Raw genomic sequence first — 17541 nt, forward strand, 5'->3', positions numbered from 1 at the left:
AAAGAATGAAAAGAAATGAAGACAGCCTAAGAGACCTCTGGGACAACATTAAACGCAACAACATTCGCATTATAGGGGTTCCAGAAGGAGAAGAGAGAAAGGACCCGAGGAAATATTTGAAGAGATTATAGTCGAAAACTTCCCTAACATGGGAAAGGAAATAGCCACCCAAGTCCAGGAAGCGCAGAGAATCCCATATAGGATAAACACAAAGAGAAACATGCTGAGACACATAGTAATCAAATTGGCAAAAATTAAAGACAAAAATTATTGAAAGCAGCAAGGGAAAAACTACAAATAACATACAAGGGAACTCCCATAAGGTTAACAGCTGATTTCACAGCAGAAACTCTAAAAGCCAGAGAGTGGCATGATAGACTTAAAGTGATGAAAGGAAAGAACCTACAACCAAGATTACTCTACCCGGCAAGGATCTCATTCAGATTCGATGGAGAAATCAAAAGCTTTACAGACAAGCAAAAGCTAAGAGAATTCAGCACCACAAAACCAGCTCTACAACAAATGCTAAAGGAACTTCTCTAAGTGGGAAACACAAGAGAAGAAAAGGACCTACAAAAACAAACCCAAAATAATTAAGAAAATGGTCATAGGAACATACATATCGATAATTACCTTAAACATGAATGGATTAAATGCTCCAACCGAAAGACACAGGCTCGCTGAATGGATACAAAAACAAGACCCATATATATGCTGTCTACAAGAGACCCACTTCAGACCTAGGGACACATACAGACTGAAAGTGAGGGGATGGAAAAAGATATTCCATGCAAATGGAAATCAAAAGAAAACTGGAGTAGCAATACTCATATCAGATAAAATAGACTTTAAAATAAAGAATGTTACAAGAGACAAAGAAGGACACTACATAATGATCAAGGAATCAATCCAAGAAGAAGATATAACAATTATAAATATATATGCACCCAACATAGGAGCACCTCAATACATAAGGCAACTGCTAAAAGCTATAAAAGAGGAAATCGACACTAACACAATAATAGTGGAGGATTCTTAACACCTCACTTACACCAATGGACAGATCATCCAGACAGAAAATTAATAAGGAAGCACAAGCTTTAAATGACAAAATAGACCAGATAGATTTAATTGATATTTATAGGACATTCCATCCAAAAACAGCAGATTACACTTTCTTCTCAAGTGCACACGGAACATTTTCCAGGATAGATCACATCTTGGGTCACAAATCAAGCCTCAGTAAATTGAAGAAAATTGAAATCATATCAAGCATCTTTTCTGACCACAACGCTATGAGATTAGAAATCAGTTACAGGGAGAAACACATAAAAAGCACAAACACATGGAAGCTAAACAATACGTTACTAAACAACCAAGAGGTAACTGAAGAAATCAAAGAGGAAATCAAAAAATACCTAGAGACAAATGACAATGAAAACACCACAATCCAAAACCTATGGGATGCAGCAAAAGCAGTTCTATGAGGGAAGTTTATAGCTGTACAAGCCTACCTCAAGAAACAAGAAATATGTCAAATAAACAATCTAACGTTACACCTAAAGGAACTAGAGAAAGAAGAACAAACAAAACCCAAAGTTAGCAGAAGGAAAGAAATCATAACGATCAGAGCAGAAATAAATGAAATAGAAACAAATAAAACAATAGCAAAGATCAATAAAGCTAAAAACTGGTTCTTTGAGAAGATAAACAAAATTGATAAACCATTAGCCAGACTCATAAAGAAAAAGAGGGAGAGGACTCAAATCAATAAAAGTAGAAATGAAAAAGGAGAAGTTACAACAGACACCGCAGAAATACAAAGCATCCTAAGAGACTACTATAAGCAACTCTATGCCAATAAAATGGACAAGCTGGAAGAAATGGACAAATTCTTAGAAAGGTTTAACCTTCCAAGACTGAACCAGGAAGAAATAGAAAATATGAGCGGACCTATCACAAGTAATGAAATTGAAACTGTGAATTAAAAATCTTCCAACAAACAAAAGTCCAGGACCAGATGGCTTCACAGGTGAATTCTATCAAACATTTAGAGAAGAGCTAACACCTATCCTTCTCAAACTCTTCCAAAAAATTGTAGAGGAAGGAAAGCTCCCAAACTCATGCTATGAGGCCACCATCACCCTGATACCAAAACCAGACAAAGATACTCCAAAAAAAGAAAATTACAGACCAATATCACTGATGAATATAGATGCAAAAATCCTCAACAAAATAGTAGCAAACAGAATCCAATGACACATTAAAAGGATCATATACCATGATCAAGTGGGATTTATCCCAGGGATGCAAGGATTCTTCAATATACGCAAATCAATCAATGTGATACCCCATATTAACAAACTGAAGAATAAAAACCATATAATCATCTCAATAGATACAGCAAAAGCTTTTGACAAAATTCAACACCATTTATGATAAAAACTCTCCAGAAAGTGGGCATAGAGGGAACCTACTTCAACATAATAAAGGCCATATATGACAATCCCACAGCAAACGTCATTCTCAATGGTGAAAAACTGAAAACATTTCCTCTAAGATTGGGAACAAGACAAGGATGTCCACTCTCACCACTATTATTCAACATAGTTTTGGAAGTCCTAGCCATGGCAATCAGAGAAGAAAAAGAAATAAAAGGAATCCAAATCGGAAAAGAAGAAGTAAAGCTGTCACTGTTTGCAGATGATATGATACTATACATAGAGAATCCTAAAGATGCCACCAGAAAACTACTAGAGCTAATCAATGAATTTGGTAAAGTTGCAGGATACAAAATTAATGCACAGAAATCTCCAGTATTCCTATACACTAATGATGAAAAATCTGAAAGATAAATTAAGGAATCACTCCCATTTACCATTGCAACAAAAAGAATAAAATATCTAGGAATGAACCTACCTGAGGAGCCAAAAGACCTGTACGCAGAAAACTATAAGACACTGATGAAAGAAATTAAAGATGATACCGACAGATGGAGAGATATGCCATGTTCGTGGATTGGAAGAATCAATATTGTGAAAATGACTATACTACCCAAAGCAATCTACAAATTCAATGCAGTCCCTATCAGATTACCAAGGGCATTTTTTACAGAACTAGAACAAAAAATCTTAAAATTTGTATGGAGACACAAAAGACCCCGAATAGCCAAAGCAGTCTTGAGGGAACAAAATGGAGCTGGAGGAATCAGACTCCCTGACTTCAGACTATACTACAAAGCTACAATAATCAAGACAATATGGTACTAGCACAAAAACAGAAATATAGATCAATGGAACAGGATAGAAAGCCCAGAGGTAAAGCCATGCACCTATGGTCAACTAATCTATGACAAAGGAGGCAAGGATATACAATGGAGAAAAGAAAGTCTCTTCAATAAGTGGTGCCGGGAAAACTGGACAGCTACATGTAAAAGAATGAAGTCAGAACACTCCCTAATACTATACACAAAAATAAACTCAAAATGGCTTAGAGACCTAAATGTAAGACCGGGCACTCTAAAACTCTTAGAGGAAAACATAGGAAGAACACTCTTTGACATAAATCACAGCAAGATCTTTTTTGATCCACCTCCTAGAGTAATAGAAATAAAAATAAACAAATGGGACCTAATGAAACTTAAAAGCTTTTGCACAGCAAAGGGAACCATAAACAAGACGAAAAGACAACCCTCAGAATGGAAGAAAAGATTTGCAAATGAATCATCGGACAAAGGATTAATCTCCAAAATATATAAACAGCTCATGCAGCTCAATATTAAAAAAACAAACAACCCAATCCAAAAATGGGCAGAAGACCTAAATAGACATTTCTCCAAAGAAGACATGCAGATGGCCAAGAAGCACATGAAAAGCTGCTCAGCATCACTAATTATTAGAGAAATGAAAATCAAAACTACAATGAGGTATCACCTCACACCACTTAGAATGGGCATCATCAGAAAATCTACAAACAACAAATGCTGGAGAGGCTGTGAAGAAAAGGGAACCCTCTTGCACTGTTGGTAGGAATGTAAATTGATACAGCCACTATGGAGAACAGTATGGATGTTCCTTAAAGAACTAAAAATGGAATTACCATATGACCCAGCAATCCCACTACTGGGCATATACCCAGAGAAAACCATAATTCAAAAAGACACATGCACCCCAATGTTCATTGCAGCACTATGTACAATAGCCAAGTCATGGAAGCAACCTAAATGCCCATCAACAGACGAATGGATAAAGAAGATGTGGTACATATATACAATGGAATATTATTCAACCATGAAAAGGAGCAAAATTGGGTCGTTTGTAGTGATGTGGATGGATCTAGAGACTGTCATAGAGTGAAGTAAGTCAGAAAGAGAATAACAAATATCGTATATTAACGCATATATGTGGAACCTAGGAAATGGTACAGATGAACCGGTTTGCACAACAGAAATTGAGACACAGTTGTAGAGAAGAAATGTATGGACACCAGGGTCACAAGATCACTTTGACTACCTGGCCTCCCTGCGGGGGGTGGGGGTTGTGGTGTGATGAATTGGGAGATTGGGATTGACATGTATACACTAATGTGTATAAAATAGATAACTAATAAGAACCTGCTGTATATAAAAACAAAAGACTGGTCATAAATACTATAAGAGATACCTCATGATTTAGGAGTGGATTACTCAGTTTGGGGATTGTGTAGACCTCTGGCCTCAGTGTCACTTTCCTCTTTATTGATCACTTCTCTGGTGAGGTGGTGGTCCCCATTGGAGTCTGGCTTCAAGGAGAGAAGTGGGGTAAAGGAAGCAGATGTTTCCTTTGAGGATATTTTCATTGGGAAATTGGGTTGAGAAAGACAGAGCTGTGACCTCCAATTTCTCCTTTTTTGTGTGCCATGGAAAAAATATTGAACCCTTTGAAAATTGTAGATAATGTGGCAGTCTTATTTTTCTGCTGATCTTCAGCTCAACAGCTACGTTCTTCATGCAGTTTTATTAATACTGTTTTTTTTTTTTTTGGTATCCAACCTGGGTAACTGATTTTTATCTCCAGATTTTCAGGTTGTATGTTTGTATGTATATGTGTTTGTGTACGTGTGCATACACACACATACACAGGTGCTTCTATGGTTTTTAATTAATTAGTCACAAGCCATTTTGCCCCTAGTAGTCTCTTTTCATCTGGCTAAATCTGAAAACCCCAGACAACTTTGAATAGCCATGGAGTTGTCTGAAAGGATTAAATTGGAAAGATGTGAGACTCTTTGTCTAGTTCACAGGGCACTGAGGGAGTGGCCTTCTTGGGTGCAGGACATAAGATGGTGTGCACTGTACAAGGAAAAGTCGTCAGAGTCTAGGACTACTGCTTCTAGTCTCCAACTGGAAGGTATTTGGGGGAGGGAGAAAAGGAGAGAAGAACTTTACAAATCATATGGAAGGAACGTATTACTCATGTTGTATAAGTAGTTTTAGTACTTTAGATCTGAGAGTGCTTTACTATTTTCAAAGCCCTTTAACTCAGAAGTCAGTGGAAGCACCTAGTTTCTTGTACACAGCTTGTTCCATTGTGACTAGAGTGGAGCCAGATAAGTTTCACTCTCAAGCCGTTACTCTCAGGCAGCAGCTTAATTTTTGCAGAAAAGCGGCAGCTATGCAGAAAGTTCTCCCTGTCCTGCTTGGTGTCTCTAGTTCATGATCATTTCTTCTCATGCCAAAGAAAACATCCCTTCACCAGGCTGTCTGGGCTTCCTCTGAAAATCAGTTTGATCTAAATTCAGCTGAAATCCTCTCTGAACCTGAGACAGCTCTGGAAGGGCTGGATAACCAGAGTGGGTGCCCACACACCCTCTGCACCGGGGCACAGAGTCCTAGGGCTGCAGGAAAGAGTCATGCCCTTCTGTTCACCCTCTGGGCTCTTGTGTGTCAGTTTCAGACCATGAGCCAGCCCTGGTTCCATGATATTTTTCCTGAGACCTGAGGACTCAGCATTGTAGACAGGCTGGGAGAAATAAAAGTGCATATCTTCTGTATAACATTTATCACCATTGTGTTTAATCGATTAACAGCTGTATTTCCACTAGATGGTGGATTCCTTGAGGGTAGAAACTGTGACTCCTATGTTTGCCACTCGTACTGGTGCCTGGCATTTGGTTGGCTGCCTGAATTAATAAGGGTAAAATGTGATCAGCCTGGAGCATGTGAGCCTGGGGGCCGAGGTGGAAGCATGAAGAGTATGGTTGCCCTGTGCTCCCCAGACTTTAGCCCCAGCCAGTGCCTCCTCCTTCTCTCCCCCCAGCTTCCCCCTCCACTACTCACCACACACACCAGTGCTCCAGCCTCAGTTCCCTTCTCATGCCTGAAAAGAATTAAATATATTCTTCCCTATTAAACAATAATATACCTGTCATCAATATATTTTCTCCCTATTCTTCCTCCACTTAACCTGTTTTGTCCAAATCCCTTATTGCCTGTCCTTTTCCTATATTTTAATAACAACCCCATAAAAATTTATCTTCCTGTGACATTTAAATTACCGGATGTAAATATATGGGCTGAGCCATTAATAAGACTTCACCATGTAGTGAGAGAACCGAGTGATCATCCTAAAATTCCCCACGCGGAGACCTGCTCTATTCTAGTGTAGGTTTTTACAGGTGTTTAGCACCTTCTGAAATGGTCCCCGGGCACCCAGAGAGTAGGAATGGAAGCAGTGACAAGATGTAAAATGTAGTCTGTTCCTCAAAAGAGCAGGTCTGGCAGGGGAACACTCATTCATCTAACATTGTCATTCCCATCTCAACCCTAAGAAGTTCTTTCCCTTTCTATGCAGTGGGGCTCTGGGGGTGCCATGCTTTTTCTGATAACATCATGCTTCGCCACACCTGGTTGTAGGACCTCTTCATGATGAAACCTAATGTTTTATGTGCATTTGTTAATCCTGCAATTGAACATCAAGGCTAAGCCAAAATAGGGAATCAGTGACTGCAAACTAGGGCGAGTTTGTTCCCAGTGAGTTAGTTACTCCAGCCTTTTCTTGCTTTTACCTGGCATAAGAGCCCTTGTCAGTGGAGTGATCCTTTCTCGTTTTCTTGTTTCTCTAGTTATAAACTTTTCACCAGCAGTATAATGTGCAGTGGACACAAAGTCACAATCTTATATTACTGTCATAACACTCTTATTTATGAATAGTATGTGAGGTTCTTGTTCTTCTGGACCAAACACTGGGACATCTGTTAGGCCTCAAAAGAATTTTTTTTTTTTTTTTTAGTAAAATGGGCTCATCTTAGAGATTAAATCTGTTGTGAAATGCTATATATATGTTACAAATATAAGTGCCAAAGAAAAATGACAAGTATGCTATGTTTGCTTAATTCTGTTTTTTAGTTGTTAATCTTCTACAGAAATTTGAGATTATAGAGGAATGTGTAATATTTTTAAAAACCATTACTGAATTCTGCAGTTTTGCAGGATTTATATATAAGTGTGTGCGTGTATACATAATACGTATATTTTTTATCTTCTCATCTATTTCTTGCCACTGCAGTTCTGTGGTTGCTATGGAGAAAGTTATGATAAGGAGAAGCATCAGAAGGTTAAAAGTTCTTCCTGTATCTGGGACAGAAATAACAATCCCCCCACACCATCTCTTTGTGCCCTCCCACTCGTGTGATGATACCAAGTACTGCACCACCTATTGCTGATGGAGGATGGCTTGATGCTTTCTTTTAAAAATTACATAGGAGAGCTAATCCTCCTGTTTTTCACTTTTCAGTTTTATCACGTTATCATTTTAGTATAGGCACAGAATGAAAGGAAAGAATAGGAACATTAGGGTGAGTTGTCAACTCAGTACATTTTTGTTTTGTGTGGGTGGGCTTTTTTCTTCTATTTTATTTGTGTGTTTAAAATTTTAATTTATCCTTTATTTGCTGGTCTGAGGGAGGACAAGCTTAGAGAAAGGACCTGATGTAGAACAGTTGGGATTTGGTTAATCTGCTTAGAAATAACATTAATCAGTGTTTCAGATACTGTCAACAATACAGGGCCTTCTAGCCCCATTATCTTCCCCCATTCTCTTCCTGCTTATTCTTCCTGTGCCATCTTTGGTTTCATTTAGATTTGTCTTTTTATTTCCTACCGGTTGTCTTCTAATGCTTTTTAAATATTTTTACCTCACATTTAATTTTTGAATTTCACTCCTGCTTTGTCATGGGGAAGTATTCAGTCTTTTAGCTTTTTACTAGGGGCTATGGAGGATATGAATATGCAGTAATACATCTACCAAAAGAAGTGTTCTCTTAACTTAAACATATGCTTAAGCATAACTTTGTATAGCTCTTAGTAATTTAAAATTCACAGTTATAGGTATGTCAAAAATAAGTATATGATCATAATTTTCCTGAGAAGTTTCATGCCCCTGGGACAATTGTGAGTCTGGGTGAATATATACTTGCTTTCTTCTCTTCTTTCTTACTGCTTAATACTACTTTGGGTTATCTTCCTGAGATCAGATTCAATTATTATGCATTAAGGACTTCCTTTAAGCCAGGTACTTAAAGTACACTTCTTCAAAATGATCTTGTGAGGTAGATATTTTTATCCCTTTTCTTAAAAATGCAAGAAAACTAAGGCTCAAAGGTTTAAGTAATGTGTCTAAAGTTATGCAGCTATAAGTAGCCGTGCCTGGATTCTAAGTCCTGTGCCCTTTTCACTGTTACTAGGAGGCTGTATGAAGTACTGGTTAGGAGGCCAGGGAGTCAGAGTGGACGTTGGTTTGAATCCCAGTTCTATCTGGGAATGTGTTTTAGCATCTCTGGACCTCAGTGTCCTCATGTATAAAATATGATTAATAATCCTATCACCTACCAGTCTTGTTTGTTACTAAGCTTATATAAAGTGCTTAGAAGAGTATTTGGCATGTAAGTTCTTGATGAATATTATCAAATGCATATTGGACATTTACTGTATTATCGGGCATATTGGACCGGGGCATATAGTTTCTACTTAGAATCTGCCTAGAAGGTTTCTGATAATTTCAGGGAAGTACAGGGTACTGTGGAGGTATGTAGGAGGTCTGGAGGTCAGGGAAATTTTGAAATCTGAAGGATAGGTAGGAGTTAGAAGGATCCTCTGTGTGTGTGTGGTGGGGGGGGGGGGGAGTGTATTTCAGGCTATGGAAAGAGACCATACAAATCCAGGAGAGGCCAGTGTATTTCTGGACCTGAGAAAAGTCCACTGTGGGAAAAAGTGCTGTAAGACTGGTTGGAAAAACAGGCAAAGGCCATATTCAGCAGGGTCTGAAGGTCATGGAAAGTACTTAGACACATTGTGTCAGTACTTAATTCTGATGTAATATTACCTCTGTCTGCGCTCTTAGATTTCTAAGAGTTTCTAATAGGATAGGTAACAAAATTTCCTACTTTCGCATTTTTTAGTTGAGGTATATTTGACATAAACATTATATTAGTTTAAGGCGTGCAACATAATGATTTGAAACTTGTATACATAATTGCAAAATGATCACCACGGTATGTCCAGTTAACATCTGTTCCCATATATATACAAAATTTTTTTTCTTATAATCAGAACTTTTAAGATTTACTCTCCTAGCTAATTTCAAATATGCCATAAAGTTTATTAACTATAGTCATCAAGCTGTACATTACATCCTCATGACTTTGTAAGTGGAAATTTGTACCTTTAGGCCTGCTATTTGGCCCGCCCTCCTGCCTTAGGCAACTAACAATCTGTTTTCTATATCTTTGAGCTTGGTGTTTTTATTTTCTTTTTTTAGATTCCAAATATAAGTGAGATAATGTGGTATTTATCTTTTTGTGTCTGACTTACTCCACTTAGCATAATGTTTTCATGGTCCATCCATGTTGTTGCAAATGGTAAGATTTCATTCATTTTTATGACTGAATAATATTCCATTGTACATGTATACCACATTTTCATTATCCATTCATCCATCCATGGACCTTTAGATTGTTTCCATGTCTTGGCTATTGTAAGTAATGCTGAAACGGACATTTATGTACAGATGTCTTTTCAAATTAGTGTTTTCATCTTCTTTGGATGAATACTGAGAAGTGGAATTATTGGATCATGTGGTAGTTCTATTTTTAATTTTTGAGGAGCCTCCATATTTTTCATAGTGGCTGCACTAATTTATATTCCCACAAACAGTACAGTTTGTGAGAGAGAACAGTGGGTTCTCTTTTCTCCACATCCTTGCTAGCACTTATTTCTAGTCTTTTTCATGATAGTCATTCTGACAGGTATGAAGTCATATCTCATAGTGGTTTTGATTTGCATTTCCCTGATGACTGATGAAAGATGAGGTTGAACATTTTTCATGTACCTGTTGGCCATCTGTATGTCTTCTTTGGAAAGGTCCTCTGCCCATTTTTTAATTGGATTGTTTATTTTTTAGCTGTTGAGTTGTATGAGTTCTTATTTCCTCCACATTTCAGATCTCTTATTTTTTCATATTGTACACATTGAAGAGTGCTTTACACTAGTTAGAAGTTAAACTGGTACTGACACAAACATATCCCCAAAAATCAAGAAAATTAAAAAAAAATAGTGTTTAGTTTGGAAAGCGGCAGTGTTATTGGTGAACAAGAATAAAAATTTCAGTTGAGTCATTTTTAAAAAAGAATTTAATTGGTTTCAGAATATAACATCCTTCCTGATGGTTTCAGATGGCTTTATTTGTTCATAAATAACTCTACTTTTGATTTAGCCTCTTTTATCATATGAATGCTTCATTAAACAAATGGAGCTCGCTCATTATAGCCAAGTGGGGCTATATTCAACCATTTAGTGACGTTGAGCGTACGTGGTTGTATTTAACCGTAAAAGCCATTTATCTGGCCTTTTGCCATCTGGAAACTCTAGTTAGTATTTCCCAATATAAATCTTCAATCTGCTAACCAGATTGATACTGGCATTTAGCTAGTGTGACAATGTCAGAAAGGCCTACCCAAATATAAACTAAAGAACTCTGTAATTTCTTTAGAAAACACAACAAAACTAAGCCAGGAAAGAAAAGTACATTCTTCCACCCTAGTCATTGTCTGGATTAAAAGCCTACATATTTAGAAGTTCTTTAGAAAGCTAAACAGTAAAAGCATTTTAATTTTTTTATCTCTGGAAAAGACCAGTGACTTGCACGTTCAGATTTGCCAAAAGGTTACCCCTGTAATAAAAGGTAGCCATGAAAAAATAGCTCATAAACTGTCAGTTTTCTCTCCCCATGCCCTGCCCTCTTTCTAAACAGTGATTTCTGCAATTTGAAAGCACAGTGATTTTTTTTTTAAAAGTCTTTCATATAATCCTTGGGACATTCAGATTTTTTAGATTATACTTATTCCTAGGACCTGCAAAGGTTTGCAAGAAATGCTCTTCATCTACTTTCTGTAAGGCAAGTTAAATACAAATGTGAGACTCTCTTCTTATCAGCGTGGCAATAAATTTAATATCAATTTTTATTGGGGCTCCCTCCTCCACACCGCAAGGTCTCATGCAGAGCCAAAACACTGGGAGACTCCTCTGGTCCTCTGCAGAGTAACTATTAACATGCCCCACGTTTGAGCCCGCAGGGTCCGTTGAAGTCTTGCTCTGCAGCTCTGTACTGTGTAGAACTCAGGGGATCTTGCAGTGACAGAGCCCCAGTGTCCAGGGGCAGCCATCCTTTTTGAGACACTGCTATTTCCCTGGCCTCTGAGGAAAGTAGAGCTTGGATCCCCTCTTCTCTGGGAAGTTGGCTATAGCATCCATGCCCTTCCTAGTAGTCCGTGTTCTCCTTTCTTCAGCTCAGAGGTAGCCCCTCCTACCTCCTCTTCCCCAGGACAGTTTCCTCAGTGAGCCCAGGCTTTCCCTAGAGATAGCCTGTTTGTCTTTGGTAGTTTCAGCTTTCCACCTTGCAAAAGCCTCTGAGGTGAGGAAATACAGAGTGCTTGACAAAGAAAGGCTTAGAAGAGGTAGGGGAGAGGAAAAAGAAAGAGAAAGAACTTTCAATGTTTTCATTTACTGCTTGTTGTCATCAACATTTGTCCTATTCATGTCTGGCCATCACATGTTGGACAGCATTTCTACATTTGGAGAAATTTCCACATTATGCCTCCGTCTCCTTAGGGTCAGAAGTGAGAACTCAAATTTCCAGCGTCTTTTGCTGCTTGGACTTCACTCTCCAGTCAGAGGCACTTAGGTGAGACCACGACTTGGAAGAGAACCGTGTGAGAAACGGGCTCTGTGCTGAGCGTAGGCAGCAGCAGGAGAGCGTGGCTCTGGGGGATGATAGTGTTGTAGGGTTGAGTGCCTGGTAGAGACCTGGCATCAGTACTAGTTGCAGTCAGGTTTTGGCATTTAGGGTTTGGTGACTGGGACAGATGCAGCAGTTTTCTCATCAAGCCAGTTCTACAGCATAGTTTTGGATGTTTTCCTAGAAGTTTAGCCTTGAGCTTGCTTGTTTTTCTAGTCATCTCAGTGATTCTGTGAACTTAAAATCAGATTTATTGAGGTATAATTGACGTACAGTAAAATACTGTTTTGGGTTTATTGTTTGTTGGGTTTTGACAGATGTTTACAGTCTCCTAATAATCACCACAATCATGATACTGAATATTTCTATCACCCCAAAGAGGTTATGCCCCCGTGTAATCTTCTCTGTGCCCCCTTTCCTCTCTGCCCTAACTCCAGCCCATTTTCTGCCCCTGTGGTTTTCCCTTTTCCATAATACCGAATTTTTAAAAACTGTGAATACATATTGTATATAGTTTTTGTTTCTCTGTTCTTTCACTTAGCATAATGCCTTTGATATTTATTCATGTTGCATGTATCAGTAGCTTGTTCCTTTCTGTTAATGAGTAATTTTCCAGTGTATGCCATAATTATTTTTATCCATTCACAAGTTGCTGGACATTTGAGTTTGTTCCAGTTATTTTGGCTATTGTGAATAAAGATGCTATATGAACCTATAAAAAAACCTATGCATATAGGTTTTTTTTGTGTGTGTGTATGTATGTTTTTACATCTCTTGGATAAATACCTAGGATTGGAATTGCTGGATAGTATGATTAAGTGTATATTTAACTTTGTTAGAAACTGTGGAAATATTCCCAAATGACTGTACCACTTTGTAGTCCCTCCAGAAATGTATGAGGTTTCGAGTTGCTCTGCATTTTGGGCAAAACTTGGTATTGTCAATCATTTTAATTTAACTCATTCTAGTTGATGTGTAGTAGTATCTCAATGTATTTTTTTTTTTTCATTTTTAAAGTGTTTATTGAATTTGCTACAATTTTGCTTCTGTTTTATGTTTTGGTTTTTTGGCTCTGAGGCATGTGGGATCTTAGCTCCCTGACCAGAAATCGAACCCACACCCCCGCATCGGAAGGCAAAGTCTCAACCACTGGACTTCCAGGGAAGTCCCCTCAATGTGATTTTAATTTCCATGTTGACTAATGAAATTGAGTAATAAGAATTTTCATATTCTTATTACTCATTTGTATGTTGTCAATGGTGCGCTTAAAAAATTGGGTTCTTTGTCTTACTGAATTGTAAGGGTTGTTTAAATATCGTAAATACAAGTCCTTGATGTGTTTTGAAAATATTTTCTTCCAAACTGTGGCTGGTTTTTGATTTTCTTAATAGTGTCTTTTGAAGACAAGAAATTGTTAATTTTGAAAGACTACTTTATCAATTTTTTAAATAATTCATGCATTTTGTATCCTAAGAAGTCTTTTCCTAACTCAAAGTCATGGAGACTTTCACCTATGTTTCCTTACAGAAATTTCATAGTTTTCACTCCTACATTTAGGTTTTTGATCCATTTCAGGTTAACTTTTATATAAGGTGTAAGGTAAGGGTAATGTTAATATTTTTGCATATGGAGGTCCAGTTCTTCCAGCACTGTTTTTTGAAGAGTATCCTTTTCCCACTGAACAGCCTTGAAATCTTTGGAAATCAATCGACCATATTTGTGTGGATCTGTTTCCGTACTCTGTATGTCTGTCCTAATGCCGATCCTACACTATCTTGATTACCGTAGCTTACGGTAAGTTTTAAAAATCAGGTATTGCAAGTCCTCAAACTTTTTTTTCTTTTCAAAATTTGGCTATTTTAGTCTTCACTTTTACACATACATTTTAGAAGCAATTTGTTTATTTCTACAAAGAAGTTCACTGGAATTTTGATTAGGATTGTATTAAATCAATAGATGAATTTGGGGAGACTTGACATCTTAAAAGTATTGTCTTTTGATTAATGGCCATGGTTTATCTCTTTATTTATTTAGGTCCTTAAATTTTTCTCAGGAAAGTTTTGTAATTTTCATTGTATAGGTCTTACAGATATTTTGTTAAAGTTATTCCCAAGTGTTTCATCTTTTTGGTGCTATTGTAAAAGTGGTATTATTTTTATTTATTTTTTTATTTTTTTAAGGTACATGGGCCTCTCACTGTTGTGGCCTCTCCTGTTGCGGAGCACAGGCTCCAGACGCGCAGGCCCTGCGGCCATGGCTCATGGGCGCAGCCACTCCGCGGCATGTGAGATCTTCCCAGACTGGGGCATGAACCCGTGTCCCCTGCATCGGCAGGCAGACTCTCAATCACTGCGCCACCAGGGAAGCCCTATTTTTAAATTTTAATTTCCAAATATTCACTACTATTAAATAGAAATATAGTTGATATTCATATATTGACCTTGACTTCTGCAGCCTTGGTAAACTAATTTATTAATTAGAATTTTTTGCTTTTTAGTAGGTTCATTAGGATGTTTAATGTAGACAATTGTGTTATCTGCAAATAATCTGTACAGTTTTACTTTTTCCTTTCCAATCTATATGCCTTTTGCTTCTTATCTTTGACTTATTGCAATGGCTAGGAACTCCATGTTGAATGGATGTGGTGAGAGCAGACATCCTTTCCTTGTTTCTGATCATAGGAGGAAAGCAACTTTAGCCATTAAGTGAAAGTTGTCTTTTATCATTAAATATAATGTTACCTCTCTATTTTTTTGTGGATGCTTGTTATCCATTTGTGGAAGTTTCCTACTCTTCCTTGTTTGAAGAGAGTTTTTATGATAAACAGACACTGATTTTTGCCACTTTTTTGGTACCCATTGAAAAGTGTGTGTGTGTGTATTTTTTTTAGTATATTGGCTTGGTAAATTATATTGATTTCAAATACTGAGTGAACCTTGCATTTAAAAGGGTAAACGTCACTTTTGTCATTATTAATTATTTTTCTATATATTGCTGGATTCAATTTGCTAATATTTTGTTAAGGGCTATTATGCCTATATTTAGAAGGGATGTTAGTCAGTAATTTTCTTTGCTTGTATTGTCTTTGTTGGATTTTGGTATCAGGGTAATGTAAGCCTCATAAAATGAGTTGGGGAGTGTTCCCTTTTTTTTCTGGAAGAATTTATATATGGAATTGGCATTATTTTTTCATTAATTGTTTGGCACAGTTCACAGTTGAAGCCATTTGGACCTGGTGTTATCTCGGTGGGAGAATTCTTAAATGCAAATTAATTCATTTTTTAACAAATGAACATAGGGCTAGTCAGGTTATATCTTTTACAGAGAGCTGTGGTAGTTTGTGTCTTTCAAGGGATTTGTTCATTTCATCTGTTTCCAAGATATTAGCATAAAGTTATTTATAATATCCCTTTATTATTCTTTTAATGTCTCTGGGATCTGTAGTTATGTCCTTTCCTTCATAATGGTAATTTATGTCTTTTATTTTCTTGATAAGTCTGGTTAGAGATTTATCAATTATTGACTTCTCAGAGAACCAGCTTTTGGTTTCAGTGACTTACTCCATTAATAATTTTCCTTTGTTCATTTTCATTGAATTCTACTGTTATTTTTATACTTTTCTCTTTTGACTTACTTTTTTTTTTTTTTTCTTTTGTGGTACGCGGGCCTCTCACTGTTGTGGCTTCTCCCATTGTGGAGCACAGGCTCTGGACGCGCAGGCTCAGTGACCATGGCTCACGGGCCCAGCCGCTCCGCGGCATGTGGGATCTTCCCGGACTGGGGCACAAACCCGTGTTCCCTGCATCGGCAGGCGGACTGTCAACCACTGCGCCACCAGGGAAGCCCTTGACTTACTTTTGATGTAATTTTCTTTTCCTAGTTTCCTAAGGTGGGTGTTTAAGTTTTTGACTATAAGCCTTCTTCTTTCATACTGTGAGCATTTAGATGCTATTAATTTTCCTCAGAGTAGTGCTTGGTTGCTTGCCTTAAATTTTGATGTGTTGTATTTTCATTTTTATGCAATTCAAAAAATTTTCTGATTTTCCTTGTAATTTGGCCTTTGACCTGTGAATTATTTAGAAGTTAATTTTTATAAATATTTGATGATTTTCTATATTTCTTTCTGTTGAGTTCTAATTTAATTCACATCCCTGTGTGATTTTAATGACTTTAAATTGGTTAAAGTTTATTTTGTAGCTCAGAATATGGTCTATCTTGGTGAATGTTCCATGTGCATTTGAAAATAATGTGTATTCCATGATGTTGGGTAGAGTGTCCTAAAAAATCTCAGTTACGTTAAGTTCATTTGTAGTGTTGTGTAGGTCTTCTGTATTTTCACTGATTTTTTCTTATTTATTGATTTTTATATATTTGTTTTATGTAATTGTCAATGACAGAAAAGTGTTCCACTCTCTGTGATTGCGATTTTTTTCTTTTTATCCTTTCAGTTCTATCAGTTTTTGCTTCATGTACTCTGAAGCTCTGTTGTTAGATGCATACACATGACTATTATGTTCTTGATGAATTGACCCCTTTATCATTATTTAATGTCCCTCTTTATTCCTATTTTGGTGATTTAGTTCTCTCTTCACATGCTACTTCTTTCAGACTCTCCAACAAGAAAGAAAGTCCTGTTGGAGTTACCAGGCACCGTTGTGTTTGGTACATCTTTTGACAAGGATCTTATGACAGCTATTTCATAAACAACTGTCTGGTCTATATGTGACTGATTTGGTCAGGTGCTGATTTCTGGTATACAATCACTTGTAGCCAGGATGTGAATGAGATCCTGTGTTAAAACCGTGGTGACCTATGTAAGGAATTGCTTCATTCTGCTTTCCCTGAGGGGAATTTTGGCTGTGGTAGCCATCATATTATCATGTTCATCATAACACTGCAAATCTTGCATCTGCTTTTGTGGCTTGCTTCTTTAGACAGCTAATTATAACCACATTACTTATTTTTACAAAAGGATTTGCAAACACAGATGTTCATAGGAGTTAGGCAGGGATCCTGACTGAGAAAAGTGGTATATTGTAGATAATAGGGAGTGGTGAGGATTGTGGCAATGTGGAGAGCTCAAAATTTGTGTGAAGGGGCGGCACTAATTAACTACCATGAGAAATTCAGGCCCACTATTACTCTTACAGTTTTTTAAGATAAGTTGGTAATCTAGAGTTTTTTATTATTTAATTGTAAGTAATTCGAAGTACTTAAAAACTCTTAGTGGGTCATATAATATAGGCCAAACAAAATACGTATGTAAATCATC

The 17541-nt window shown here is 37.2% G+C and overlaps 1 protein-coding gene across 9 annotated transcripts in view; it reads left to right on the forward strand.

Annotated features, from left to right (window-relative positions):
* IGSF11 (immunoglobulin superfamily member 11) overlaps nt 1–17541 on the forward strand; it is a 135798-nt gene that overhangs the window by 75002 nt on the left and 43255 nt on the right. The window contains exon 1 of one of the 9 annotated variants that reach the window (XM_079921856.1): nt 10714–16158. The exons of the other annotated variants lie outside the window; for them this stretch is intronic. The gene's annotated coding sequence lies outside the window, so the exon portion shown is untranslated. Of the gene's footprint in view, nt 1–10713; nt 16159–17541 lie in introns of those variants that run through there. 9 annotated transcript variants of the gene reach the window in all.

This window comes from Stenella coeruleoalba (genome assembly GCF_951394435.1).
Source record: "Stenella coeruleoalba genome assembly, chromosome: 5".
Taxonomy (NCBI): domain Eukaryota; kingdom Metazoa; phylum Chordata; class Mammalia; order Artiodactyla; family Delphinidae; genus Stenella; species Stenella coeruleoalba.